The sequence below is a fragment of the Ranitomeya variabilis genome, chromosome 8 (assembly GCF_051348905.1).
Source record: "Ranitomeya variabilis isolate aRanVar5 chromosome 8, aRanVar5.hap1, whole genome shotgun sequence".
NCBI lineage: Eukaryota > Metazoa > Chordata > Amphibia > Anura > Dendrobatidae > Ranitomeya > Ranitomeya variabilis.
The window spans coordinates 135,425,926-135,441,056 of NC_135239.1; the positions used below are offsets into that span (position 1 = coordinate 135,425,926).

General features: G+C 44.9%; 2 long non-coding RNA genes across 2 annotated transcripts in view; both read left to right on the top strand.

Annotated features, from left to right (window-relative positions):
- Positions 1-4,896, top strand: part of LOC143787819 (uncharacterized) — a 330,573-nt gene extending 325,677 nt beyond the window's left edge. The window contains exon 3 of the long non-coding RNA XR_013218480.1: positions 4,725-4,896. This is a non-coding gene — a long non-coding RNA (uncharacterized LOC143787819). The remainder of the gene's footprint in view (positions 1-4,724) is intronic.
- Positions 4,897-9,649: 4,753 nt separating this feature from the next.
- Positions 9,650-15,131, top strand: part of LOC143787821 (uncharacterized) — an 88,057-nt gene continuing 82,575 nt past the window's right edge. The window contains exon 1 of the long non-coding RNA XR_013218482.1: positions 9,650-10,703. This is a non-coding gene — a long non-coding RNA (uncharacterized LOC143787821). The remainder of the gene's footprint in view (positions 10,704-15,131) is intronic.

The following is a 15,131-nucleotide window of genomic DNA, read 5'->3' on the forward strand; positions in this document are numbered from 1 at the left end:
TTTTTGTGGCCAAGAAGGATGGTTCTCTGAGACCTTGTATAGATTACCGCCTTCTCAATAAAATCATGGTCAAATTTCAGTACCCTTTGCCGCTACTGTCTGATTTGTTTGCTCGGATTAAGGGGGCTAGTTGGTTCACCAAGATAGATCTTCGAGGCGCGTATAATCTTGTGCGTATTAAGCAGGGCGATGAATGGAAAACAGCATTTAATACGCCCGAGGGCCATTTTGAGTACCTGGTGATGCCATTCGGGCTTTCTAATGCTCCATCTGTGTTTCAGTCCTTTATGCATGACATCTTCCGAAAGTACCTGGATAGATTCATGATTGTATATTTGGATGATATTTTGGTCTTTTCGGATGATTGGGAGTCTCATGTGAAGCAGGTTAGAATGGTGTTCCAGGTCCTTCGTGCTAATTCCTTGTTTGTGAAGGGGTCTAAATGTTTCTTTGGAGTTCAGAAGGTTTCATTTTTGGGCTTCATTTTTTCCCCTTCTACTATCGAGATGGACCCTGTTAAAGTTCAGGCCATTTATGATTGGACTCAGCCTACTTCTGTGAAGAGCCTTCAGAAATTCCTGGGCTTTGCTAATTTTTACCGTCGCTTCATCGCTAATTTTTCTAGTGTTGTTAAACCATTGACTGATTTGACCAAGAAAGGTGCTGATGTGGTCAATTGGTCCTCTGCGGCCGTTGAGGCTTTTCAGGAGTTGAAGCGTCGTTTTTCTTCTGCCCCTGTGTTGTGTCAGCCAGATGTTTCGCTCCCATTTCAGATCGAGGTTGATGCTTCTGAGATTGGAGCAGGGGCTGTTTTATCTCAAAGAAGTTCTGATGGCTCGGTGATGAAACCATGTGCTTTCTTTTCTAGAAAGTTTTCGCCTGCTGAGCGCAATTATGATGTGGGCAATCGAGAGTTGTTGGCTATGAAGTGGGCATTTGAGGAGTGGCGACATTGGCTTGAAGGAGCCAAGCATCGCGTGGTGGTCTTAACGGATCACAAGAATCTGACTTATCTCGAGTCTGCCAAGCGGTTGAATCCTAGACAGGCTCGATGGTCGCTGTTTTTCTCCCGTTTAGATTTTGTGGTTTCATACCTTCCGGGTTCTAAGAATGTGAAGGCTGATGCCCTTTCAAGGAGTTTCGTGCCTGATTCTCCGGGAGTTCCTGAGCCGGTTGGTATTCTCAAAGTGGGGGTAATTTTGTCTGCCATCTCTCCTGATTTGCGGCGGGTTCTGCAGGAGTTTCAGGCTGATAGACCTGACCGTTGTCCAGCGGAGAAACTGTTTGTCCCTGATAGATTGACTAGTAGAGTTATCTCTGAGGTTCATTGTTCGGTGTTGGCTGGTCATCCTGGAATCTTTGGTACCAGAGATTTGGTGGCTAGTTCCTTTTGGTGGCCTTCCTTGTCACGGGATGTGCGTTCTTTTGTGCAGTCTTGTGGGACTTGTGCTCGGGCTAAGCCCTACTGTTCTCGTGCCAGTGGGTTGCTTTTGCCCTTGCCGGTCCCGAAAAGGCCCTGGACACATATTTCCATGGATTTTATTTCAGATCTCCCTGTCTCTCAAAGGATGTCGGTCATCTGGGTGGTTTGTGATCACTTCTCTAAGATAGTCCATTTGGTACCCTTGCCTAAATTGCCTTCCTCCTCTGATTTGGTTCCATTATTTTTCCAGCATGTGGTTCGTTTGCATGGCATTCCGGAGAACATCGTGTCGGACAGAGGTTCCCAGTTTGTTTCAAGGTTTTGGCGGTACTTTTGTGCTAAGATGGGCATTGATTTGTCTTTTTCTTCAGCTTTCCATCCTCAGACAAATGGCCAAACCGAACGAACCAATCAGACTTTGGAAACATATCTGAGATGCTTTGTTTCTGCTGATCAGGATGATTGGGTGTCCTTCTTGCCTTTGGCTGAGTTCACCCTTAATAATCGGGCCAGCTTGGCTACTTTGGTTTCGCCTTTTTTCTGTAATTCTGGTTTCCATCCTCGTTTTTCTTCAGGGCAGGTTGAGCCTTCGGACTGTCCTGGTGTAGATTCTGTGGTGGACAGGTTACAGCAAATTTGGACTCACGAAGTGGACAATTTGACATTGTCCCAGGAGAAGGCTCAACGTTTCGCTAACCGCCGTCGCTGTGTTGGTCCCCAACTTCGTGTTGGAGATTTGGTTTGGTTGTCGTCTCGTTATGTTCCTATGAAGGTTTCTTTTCCTAAGTTTAAGCCTCGTTTCATTGGTCCTTATAAGATTTCTGAAATTCTCAATCCTGTGTCATTTCGTTTGGCCCTTCCAGCTTCTTTTGCCATCCATAATGTGTTCCATAGGTCGCTGTTGCGGAGATATGTGGCGCCTATGGTTCCCTCCTGCCCCGGTGTTGGTTGAGGGGGAGTTGGAGTATGTGGTGGAAAAGATTTTGGATTCTCATGTTTCGAGACGGAAACTTCAGTACCTGGTCAAGTGGAAGGGTTATGGTCAGGAAGATAATTCCTGGGTTGTTGCCTCTGATGTTCATGCTGCCGATCTAGTTCGTGCCTTTCATTTGGCTCGTCCTGATCGGCCTGGGGGCTCTGGTGAGGGTTCGGTGACCCCTCCTCAAGGGGGGGGTACTGTTGTGAATTCTGTTCTCGAACTCCCTCCTGTGGTCATGAATGGTACTTCGGCGAGTTCTGTCCATGGACTCCCTCTGGTGGCTGTGAGTGGAGCTGCTGGTTCTGAGGTTCCTTCCTCAGCTGACCTCGTTTAGTCCTAGGCTGGCTGCTCTATTTAACTCCACTCAGATCGTTACTTGATGCCAGCTGTCAATGTTCTAGTACTGGCTCAGATCTCTCTTGGATCTTTCTGAGGACCTGTCTACTCCAGCAGAAGCTAAGTCCCTGCTAGTTTATTTGCTGATCTTTGTTTTCTTGTCCAGCTTGCTATCATGATATTGCCTTGCTAGCTGGAAGCTCTGGGAGGCAGAGTGGCACCTCCGCACCGTGAGTCGGTGCGGGGGTCTTTTTGCACACTCTGCGTGGCTTTTTGTAGTGTTTTGTGCTGACCGCAAAGATACCTTTTCTATCCTCAGTCTGTTTAGTGAAGTCTGGCCTCCTTTGCTGAAACCTGTTTCATTCTTATGTTTGTGACTTTCATCTTAACTCAGTCGATATTTGTGGGGGGCTGCCTTTTCCTTTGGGGAAATTTCTCTGAGGCAAGGTAGGCTTTATTTCCTATCTTTAGGGGTAGTTAGCTCTTAGGCTGTGAAGAGGCGTCTAGGCAGAGTTAGGTACACTCCACGGCTATTTCTAGTGTGTGTGTGATAGGATTAGGCTTGCGGTCAGCAGAGCTCCCACTTCCCAGAGCTTGTCCTGTGTGATAGTTTAACCATCAGGTCATTCCGGGTGCTCCTAACCACCAGGTCCATAACACCATGCATACGGGAGGGGGGGAATATGAGCCATGCATATGGGATGGGAGGGAGATGAGCCATGCATACAGGAGGGGGGATATGAGCCTTGCATACAGGATGGGGGGAGATGAGCCATGCATACAGGAGAGGGGTGGGGGTGAAGGAGGACGGGGAGCCGAGCCATGCAAGATGGGAGCGGGAGCGGCAGCGGGAGCTTGGGGGTTGAGAGATGAGCCATGCATACAGGAGGGGGGAATATGAGCCATGCATATGGGAGGGGGGAATATGAGCCGTGCATACGGGAGGGGGAGAATATGAGCCGTGCATACGGGAGGGGGAGGGGGGGGGAATATGAGCCATGCATATGGGATGGGAGGGAGATGAGCCATGCATACAGGAGGGGGGATATGAGCCATGCATATGGGATGGGAGGGAGATGAGTCATTCATACAGGAGGGGAGGATATGGGCCATGTATATGGGATGGGATGGAGATGAGCCATGCATACAGGAGGGGGGATATGAGCCATGCATACAGGATGGGGGGAGATGAGCCATGCATACAAGATGGGAGAGGGGCATTATACAGTATTGAGCATCATGTGGGGTCATTACACACTATGGAGCATCATGTGTGGCCATTACACAGTATTGAGCATCATGTGTGGCCATTATACAGTATGGAGCATAATGTGTGGCCATTATACAGTATGGAGCACTGTGTGGCCATATTTTTTTTGTTTATAATTATTGTTTATGAACAGTGCTAAATGGGTGTTGTTGGGACGTGGATATGGGTGTGACTAGTTGTGAAATGGGTGTGGTCAGAGGAGTGGCCTAAAATTTGCCGCAGAGCACTACACACGCCGCAAACTTTATACCTCCTTCCCTTATTCAAAAGTTGGGAGGTATGGTACCACACTTGCCAGATCACGGCAAGTACCACAAATCCCATAGGGAATGAATGAGGCCAAACGCAGTGTTGCTGTAAGTGATCCGTTATGCGGCAGATGCAGAAAAACTGCCCGATCTGCTGCAAAAGGCTACTTTCACATCAGCGATTCTTGCCAAAGTCACTGCCAATAGTGTCATACTCACCAAAGTGGGAGGCAGCACTAAAAGTGCCTAGGGCAGCAGAAACTCTAAATACGGCCCTGGGATGACATATGGCCATTAGTAGCCAGGGCTAATCTTGTATGTCCTGTTAGGGTGGCAACTTTGTAGCCAGTGATATATGATATACATCTTTGGCAAGGAAAGAGTATTAGCCACTGATGACTCAATTTTTATTATATTCTATTATTTTCTATTTACTAGTATTAAAATGTTCTTTTTCTTCTTTTACAGACACTGCATGAGACAACCCCACCACAAAAGAAAAATGCTAACTGATGTCTGGCTATGTATGAGCTGTACTGTTTACTCAGTTGTTTTTTTGCTCTATTCTCTGCAAATTCTGTTATGAAATCTTGTTGTGGTATTCCAGGTATCAGAGTTAATAAAAAAAAAATATTTTAAACAGAACTTATGTAAATGCATCAAATAACTTAGAATTATTTTTCAGTCGCACATAAATGTTATTTTACAATTTGGTAGTGCACATATGCAAACACAGGTTAATTGTAGCCTATGGAAAGATACTGCTCTATTCTAATAAAATTAACTGAAGGTATGGTTATAATTTTAGCGAACCTGAATGGTAAAGATCACATTTCGTACCAAACATGGACTTCCAAATGGAAGTCCATGTTACTGTTCGGGTTCGGCAGCCTAATAAAGCTTATTGAAAGGCTACAGCACAGCCAATCAACAAGCTCTAAATCTCTGGGCACTTCTGTCCCAATGATTGGCTAGGGCCCCATGTGACCCGGTCTGTATATGTTCTGTCTTCATACACGTTGATACGGTGTGTGATCCGACATACGGCATAAACCACTTCTGTCTCCCAAATAAGCAGACTGTTCTCTGTAGTCTAACTTGTTTATTGGTAACATGAGCGCGGTAAAACTATAAGAATACAAACAATATGGGTAAGTATTGGGCAAATAATAACACGACTGCAACTAACAGGGAAAGCATACAGGATGATGCAACTTCTACATATAACTACATACAACAGGTGACTGATAATCACATTTCCTGTATACTGGCTGCTATACAGTTAATCACACTCTGTACAACACTACATTGCAAGAACAGGGATAATGATCTTACCGGATAAACTTAACCAGGATGGCAAGCAAGTGAGGTAGTTCCAACACAGCAGATTAACACGTGTGTCCAGGGAAATACACAGAGAGAAAAATGGAGGTTCCTTCTCCCAAAATGCCTTGGTGCAACCCACAATGCAACACTCTAATTATTACTAAAAAACACAGGTTATAAATTTAACCACCACTGGGTGGTGCTATAACACAGCAAAAACCAAAACACTAATAGTAGTGAAACTTTAATGCTTGAAACGAACCCCTGTCCTTCATTAGAAAGGGCAGAACAGTATAAATGCCGGATCATATGTTGCGCTGCCATTTTGACACCTGGTACCTTAACACCATAGTATACACACCCATGAGAGCCTGGTGCAGTTTTCTCTGACAGCCATCTGTAGAGAACCCTAACAGCTTTGTGCAGTGTGCCCATAATGCAGCCTTGTGTAGCATGTCCGTAATTCAGCCTGCCCATAATACAGCCTGGAACAGCGTGCCCGTTACACAGCCTGGTGCACTTGCCCATAATACAGCCTGGTGCCCATATCTGTAATGCAGGGTGCCTGTAATACAGCCTGGTGCCTTAACAGCATATTGTACAGACCCATGAGAGCCTGGTGCAGTGTGCCCTGACAGCCATCGGTAGAGAACCCTAATAGCTTTCTGCAGTGTGCCCGTAATGCATCCTTGTGGAGTGTGTCCGTAGCCTGCCCTAATAGGAAAAATTGAAGTGGATCCAGCTCACTCACAGGGCTCATCTAAAAATCATCAAACTTTTATTGGGTTATCCTTTAAAAATTGAAGATTACAAATGGACATCTCAGATAACACAGAAATGACGGGGTTGTGTGTAATAAGGCCATATGCGTTTCGAGCAACACGGCTCTTGAATACTGGTTCAAAAGCCGTGTTGCTTGAAATGCATATGGCCTTATAACACACCACCCCCTCTCACTGCTGTGTCATCTGAGATGTCCGTTTGTAATCTTCAATTATTAAAGGATAACCCAATAAAAGTTTGTTGATTTTTAAATGAGCCCTTTAAGTAAGCTGGAGCCACTTCTATTTTTCCTATTGCTTTGGACACTGTGCAGCAGTGAGGACGCCGTGTATCTTCTTGTGCCTGGAATTACATCTCAGGGGTGAGCTGAAATTTTTTAATTTTCATTTTTTTATTCATTAGCCTGTCCGATGACAAATGCACACCTAGCAGGTTGCCGCAGACCTCCACTGATAAATGCAAGGGGCAGCACAGGTGCAAGCTACTGATTAAAACAGACAGACATTGGAGGGGTTGACTGCCTAGTAGAAAAAATGCACATTGATATAGCTTGCATAGGATGCCAGTCACACAGGTAAGTATGATGCACAGTGTCTGGTTTGCAGCCTATTAATGACGCCCTTGAATTAACAGGAGGGCTGCTCAGCACTGCAGCACACAGGGACAGATGCCCCAATAAACAAAGCCAACAAAAAGTGGCCTGGCCACATCCTGCAAAAAAAAAATATGATAAAAAGTGCAAAAAATACAATAAATAAGGTATCTGGTTAATATTTTGGCCAAAATAGATAAGCTCGCAACCCACTTGTATAAAAAAGGTAACCAACAGCACACAGATGAAGGCTGCACGCTCCAAAGTCCAAGGATCCAGTAGGACCAATACTCACAAAAGAAAAAGGAGCAGCATCCATTCCAGGTGAAAGGTATTCACAAAAGTCTTTATTCTGCCATCACAAAGGTACAACGTTTCGGCCAAACTGGCCTTTGTCAAGTATACAATATACCACATATGGCCACCTTAAATAGTGTGGAGCCTATGCGGGCACCAATCACCACTAAGGGGCGGCCTTTATTAAACATATTAAAAAAACAACATATTATATGCTTATAACAAATCCAAAGTGAGGCACAAATGAAGTGACACTCAATCACATATATATCATATAAATAATCTATTTAAAATACAAAAAAGGAACATATCAACAACGCAACCGCATTGTAGCCCCAATCGTAGCATTGCTATTCCGTTGCCATGGTACTCTTACCACCAATCCCCAGTTGTTGATTGCATAAACAAACCCACTATCCAATTGCAGGCTGCTCTAAAGAAAGGCGCTTGAACTATCACCAGCCAATCCTCACATACCTATGAGATGGTGTCCATAAGGCAGCGAACGCCGGCGCCTGCGCACACACGCACACCGCAGATGATCACATGACAACCACAGAGATGCGCAGAGCGCACGCGCCGATCGTCACCACCAAGCGGCATCACCGCAAGCGCCAAGCCGGGTAGACACGTGAGCCATCAGGGGGCGAATGAACGCCCCAAACCCGGATAGCCCACGTGACACCCCGGACACGCGCTCACAAGGGGAAGACGCGGACCCAGCCATTTCCATGGCAACAAACCACCCCCAGCCTATACCACAATATACAGTACATAGCGATTTGGCAAGCAAGGATCAACAAGAAGGGGATACAGCAATACATAATAATAAGGCAAAAATGGAGAAAACAAAATCCTCCACATCCTCCATATGTCCCTTGAATGTCAAATCCCAAATGCACTGCAAAAAAAAACACAAACATATTTGGAGATTGTAATCAATATTTAACCCTTTGGGTTGTAGAGTCTCCAACACTGAGATCCACCTTAACTCCTTCTGTTTTAGTCTCCGTGTCCTGTCACCCCCTCTCCTCAAAGTAGGGACCCCATCGATAACTCTAAAGCGCAATTGATTTATCGAGTGTCTACAGTCACTAAAATGTTTTGGAATAGGTAATTCCAATAATTTTGTTCTTATAGTGCTCTTATGTTTGCTTATTCGTGCTCGAATCTCCATAGTGGTCTCGCCGACATACATGAGTCCGCACGGACACACTATTAGGTAGATGACAAATTTAGAAGAGCACGTGTAACGTTCATTAATCATAAATCTCTTTCCCGTCCGGGGATGGTTAAAGCTATCGCCCTTTAACATATTGCCGCAGCAGGCACAATTGAGACAAGGAAAGTTGCCCATCCGAGGAGGACACAATGTCCTTTGGATGGCAACTTTACCTGTGCCAATATTCGATCTCACCAATCTATCTCTAAGGTTCCGCCCCCGTCTATATGATAGAATGGGCCGTGTACAAAAATCTTGAATATGAGGCATACCTTTGTTTAGTATCCCCCAATTCTGTGCATTTGGGATTTGACATTCAAGGGACATATGGAGGATGTGGAGGATTTTGTTTTCTCCATTTTTGCCTTATTATTATGTATTGCTGTATCCCCTTCTTGTTGATCCTTGCTTGCCAAATCGCTATGTACTGTATATTGTGGTATAGGCTGGGGGTGGTTTGTTGCCATGGAAATGGCTGGGTCCGCGTCTTCCCCTTGTGAGCGCGTGTCCGGGGTGTCACGTGGGCTATCCGGGTTTGGGGCGTTCATTCGCCCCCTGGTGGCTCACGTGTCTACCCGGCTTGGCGCTTGCGGTGATGCCGCTTGGTGGTGACGATCGGCGCGAGCGCTCTGCGCATCTCTGTGGTGGTCATGTGATCATCTGCGGTGTGCGTGTGTGCGCAGGCGCCGGCGTTCGCTGCCTTATGGACACCATCTTATAGGTATGTGAGGATTGGCTGGTGATAGTTCAAGCGCCTTTCTTTAGAGCAGCCTGCAATTGGATAGTGGGTTTGTTTATGCAATCAACAACTGGGGATTGGTGGTAAGAGTACCATGGTAACGGAATAGCAATGCTACGATTGGGGCTACAATGCGGTTGCGTTGTTGATATGTTCCTTTTTTGTATTTTAAATAGATTATTTATATGATATATATGTGATTGAGTGTGACTTCATTTGTGTCTCACTTTGGATTTGTTATAAGCACATAATATGTTTTTTTTTAATATGTTTAATAAAGGCCGCCCCTTAGTGGTGATTGGTGCCCGCATAGGCTTCACACTATGGTGGCCATATGTAGTATATTGTATACTTGACAAAGGCCAGTTTGGCCGAAATATTGCACCTTTGTGATGGCAGAATAAAGACTTTTGTGAATACCTTTCACCTGGAATGGATGCTGCTCCTTCTTTTTCTTTTGTGAGTATTGGTCCTACTGGATCCTTGGACTTTGGAGCGTGCAGCCTTCATCTGTGTGCTGTTGGTTACCTTTTTTATACAAGTGGTTTGGATCTGAACCAGCGTGCACCAGACAGAGGCCATGGAGCCTGTAACAAATCCAGAGGTGGGTGAACTGGATACTGCCGCAACTTTTTCATACACAGATGAGGACGCAATACGGATCCTTTCCGGTACGTCTAATGACAATGCTTTCTTAAGTAAACCTACTGCGGATATGCTTTGTAGGAGACATGAAAGTGAGAAAAGGAGATTTATTTCTTTTGAATTGCATGTGACAACACTCACTGAATACTACAAAGCCCGTAGGATACCACGGGGCTTACGTCCACATCTACGCCCTACCTTGATGGCGGACAATGTACAATTTTGTAACAAATTTGAATCCATCACTAATAAATTTTCTTTTGATTTAATGCTCCTAAATATTGAATTTCTCCGGAAGGAGATGGAGCTAATCAAATCAACTGTGGTGGATTTGGAGCAGCAATTGACTAGTCTGATGACAACACATGAGTTTGAATCTTATAAATCTCGATTGGATGAGAATCTTGCTAAATTTCGTAGTGATATTGAAAAGACTAAGAGATCTAAATGGTTCCGTGATATGGAGGATTATAGATCGGGCCGAATTTTTTCATGGCATCCCGGTGCACAATCATCCCTTAATAATCGCAGATCTAGAGCCTTTTATCAACAGAAGAAAAAGAGGAGACCACAAGAGAGGGATCCACAGAGATTTGGTTTCACCACGGCAGAGTCGGACTCTACTGATGACTCTAATTTGGGAGCTTCTTCTTCTTCTTCTAGTTTTTTAGGAACCAGGAAGCCAGACACAACAACAACTACAAAAGGAGGAACCACAGAGGTGGGAGAAAACACAGGAGGAGTCGGCAGGAATCAAGAACGGAGGAAGGTGTACAGGTCCCCTGTGAGAACTCGCAACAGGGACGAACGACGGAAAGCGAATTGAACTGCAATGAGTTGGTGGTAAATATATCATCTGTACAGCTGTCAAAGGTTGAATGTGATATTTTATCTAAAGGTCTTTCTTTTTGTCCAAAAAATCTTCCTGACTGGTTCCAAATTGAGTGTGATCTATATGCCTTCTTCAGAAGGTTACGGTTAACTACGTATTTCTCAGAGACACAGCAAAATATTGTTGAACCCCCAGATGAGAGTGTGGGTGGTTTTACCCTTAAAGGGGCTGGTTTATATAACAAAAGCTCTTTTCAACCCCATGTCAAAAATCATTTTGTTGAGTCCTATATAGAACTGGTGGAGAGGGATATTAAATCACTGAAGGATGGATTCCGGAATGCTTGATATAACAATCTATCCAGTGTAGAGAAACAGGCCTTGATCGTCTGTCGGGCAATGTTGAAATTACTATAAAGCCAGCCGACAAAGGCGGGGCGGTGGTGATTATGGACACTGTCAAATACAGAGCGGAGATTATGAAACAGCTGTCAGATACTGCAGTTTATAAGAAATTGAAATGTGATCCTACTGCTGCCTTTCAAGGTGAGCTACAGCTTCTGATCAATGACTCCCTTACCAGTGGACTCATCGATCAGAAGCTGTCTAAATATCTATTTGTAGATGCGCCAATTACTCCAGTCCTGTACACGTTGCCAAAAATACACAAAGATGTGTTTAATCCCCCCGGGCCCCCGATCGTGTCGGGTAGGGGATCTATGTGCAATACGGTGGCAATTTTTTTAGACAAAATTTTGCGTTGTTTCTCTACTTCTGCACGTTCATACATTAGAGACACAAATGATTTCTTAAAGAAATTGAGTGGTATCCCCATAAGTACGTCTACCATCTTGGTATCTTTTGATGTTGTGTCTTTATACACATCAATCGAGCATGAAAGGGGTCTGCATGCCGTCGGTGTGGCGCTATCAGACTCGGACGTGCCTCCGGATTGTGCACAGTTGGTCCTCACACTGCTGGAGTTCATCCTCAGGAGGAATTTTTTTCTCTTTGGGGATGATTACTACCAGCAGTTGCGGGGTACCGCCATGGGGTCCAACGTGGCCCCCACTTATGCAAACATCTATATGGCAGTACTCAAGGATCAACATGTGTACAGTTCCACCTTCTGGGGCCACGTCCGGGCCTGGTGGCGCTATATCGACGACATTTTTTGTATATGGGATGGGACGGAGGAGGGTCTTTTTGATTTCTTGTCTGAATTAAATATACACCCTGAGCTGAAATTTACCATGACATATTTGGCGGATAGGGTGCAATTCTTGGATACTATGGTTTATAAGCAAGACGGTAACCTATGTACTGATTTGTTCACGAAGGTGACAGATAGGAATAGCCTCTTATGTTATGACAGCTATCACCCAAGGAAGATGATGGATTCACTACCTTGGAGCCAACTGGTTCGGGTAAGAAGGATTGTTTCGGACAATGAAGTTTGTGAGATAAGATTGGAGGAAATGTGTAAAGGTACCTTCACACTAAACGATATCGCTAGCGATCCGTGACGTTGCAGCGTCCTGGCTAGCGATATCGTTGAGTGTGACAGGCAGCAGCGATCAGGATCCTGCTGTGATATCGCTGGTCGTTTGTTAAAGTTCAGAACTTTATTTGGTCGTCAGATCGCCGTGTATCGTTGTGTTTGACACCAAAAGCAACGATACCAGCGATGTTTTACACTGGTAACCAGGGTAAATATTGGGTTACTAAGCGCAGGGCCGCGCTTAGTAACTCAATGTTTACCCTGGTTACCAGTGTAAAATGTAAAAAAACAAACCGTACATACTCACCTTCGCGTCCCCCGCCGTCCGCTTCCTGCACTGACTGAGCGCCGGCGGTAAAGTGAAAGCAGAGCACAGCGGTGATGTCACCGCTCTGCTGTTAGGGCCGGCACTCACAGACAGTGCAGGGAAGCGGACGCCGGAGGACGCGAATGTAAGTATGTACTGTTTGTTTTTTTACATTTTACACTGGTAACCAGGGTAAACATCGGGTTACTAAGCGCGGCCCTGCGCTTAGCAACCCGATGTTAACCCTGGTTACCCGGGGACCTCGGCATCGTTGGTCACTGGAGAGCGGTCTGTGTGACATCTCTCCTGCGACCAAACAGCGACGCTGCAGCGATCGACATCGTTGTCTGTATCGCTGCAGCGTCGCTTAGTGTGAAGGTACCTTAAGAAATTTATGCATAGAGGTTATCCTAAGCCGAAAGTGATGGGTCATAGGGATAAAATAATGCGATTATCCAATGGAGATTTACAAACCTATAAAGGGAAGGTCAAACAGAAACGTATACCATTTGTCTCTACATATTGTCCTGCCAGCAATGGCATTGCCAATATTTTGAACAGGCATTGGGGGATACTAAACAAAGGTATGCCTCATATTCAAGATTTTTGTACACGGCCCATTCTATCATATAGACGGGGGCGGAACCTTAGAGAGAGATTGGTGAGATCGGATATTGGCACAGGTAAAGTTGCCATCCAAAGGACATTGTGTCCTCCTCGGATGGGCAACTTTCCTTGTCTCAATTGTGCCTGCTGCAGCAATATGTTAAAGGGCGATAGCTTTAACCATCCCCGGTCGGGAAAGAGATTTATGATTAATGAACGTTACACGTGCTCTTCTAAATTTGTCATCTACCTAATAGTGTGTCCGTGCGGACTCATGTATGTCGGCGAGACCACTATGGAGATTCGAGCACGAATAAGCAAACATAAGAGCACTATAAGAACAAAATTATTGGAATTACCTATTCCAAAACATTTTAGTGACTGTAGACACTCGATAAATCAATTGCGCTTTAGAGTTATCGATGGGGTCCCTACTTTGAGGAGAGGGGGTGACAGGACACGGAGACTGAAACAGAAGGAGTTAAGGTGGATCTCAGTGTTGGAGACTCTACAACCCAAAGGGTTAAATATTGATTACAATCTCCAAATATGTATGTCCTGACTCCCCTTTCTTCAGTGATTGTCCGCATCTGTGTATTTTTAATTATGTGCTGATGTAAATATTTTTTCTAATATTTTTCTTTTTTTGTGTTTTTTTTGCAGTGCATTTGGGATTTGACATTCAAGGGACATATGGAGGATGTGGAGGATTTTGTTTTCTCCATTTTTGCCTTATTATTATGTATTGCTGTATCCCCTTCTTGTTGATCCTTGCTTGCCAAATCGCTATGTACTGTATATTGTGGTATAGGCTGGGGGTGGTTTGTTGCCATTGAAATGGCTGGGTCCACGTCTTCCCCTTGTGAGCGCGTGTCCGGGGTGTCACGTGGGCTATCCGGGTTTGGGGCGTTCATTCGCCCCCTGGTGGCTCACATGTCTACCCGGCTTGGCGCTTGCGGTGATGCCGCTTGGTGGTGACGATCGGCGCGTGCGCTCTGCGCATCTCTGTGGTGGTCATGTGATCATCTGCGGTGTGCGTGTGTGCGCAGGCGCCGGCGTTCGCTGCCTTATGGACACCATCTCATAGGTATGTGAGGATTGGCTGGTGATAGTTCAAGCGCCTTTCTTTAGAGCAGCCTGCAATTGGATAGTGGGTTTGTTTATGCAATCAACAACTGGGGATTGGTGGTAAGAGTACCATGGCAACGGAATAGCAATGCTACGATTGGGGCTACAATGCGGTTGCATTGTTGATATGTTCCTTTTTTGTATTTTAAATAGATTATTTATATGATATATATGTGATTGAGTGTCACTTCATTTGTGTCTCACTTTGGATTTGTTATAAGCATATAATATGTTGTTTTTTAATATGTTTAATAAAGGCCGCCCCTTAGTGGTGATTGGTGCCCGCATAGGCTCCACACTATTTAAGGTGGCCATATGTGGTATATTGTATTCTTGACAAAGGCCAGTTTGGCCGAAACGTTGTACCTTTGTGATGGCAGAATAAAGACTTTTGTGAATACCTTTCACCTGGAATGGATGCTGCTCCTTCTTTTTCTTTTGTAAGCTCGCAACCCACGTCACGGGTCCTCATTACTTGCGAGTCCTACCACTAACATAAAAAAACAGCTAACATAGAAAAAATGTTAAAAAAACACATAAGATATGGCCTTCCCAAAACCCTGTCTGATGACAAATGCACACCTAGCAGGATGCAGTAGGCCTCCACTGATAAAGGCAAACGGCAGCACAGGTGCAAACTACTGATAAAAACAGCCACCCCCATACTAGCCAGACACTGAAGGGGTTGACTGCCTAGTAGAAAAAATGACGTGGGTTACGAGCTTATCTATTTTTTGGCCAAAATATTAACCAATAAATACCTCATTTAATGTATTTATCAAATGCATTAATTTTTTGTTCTTTTTATCATATCTTTTTTTTTTTGCAGGATTTGGCCAGGCCTCTTTTTGTTGGCTTGGTTTATTGGTGTGTCTGTCCCTGTGTGATTCATACTATA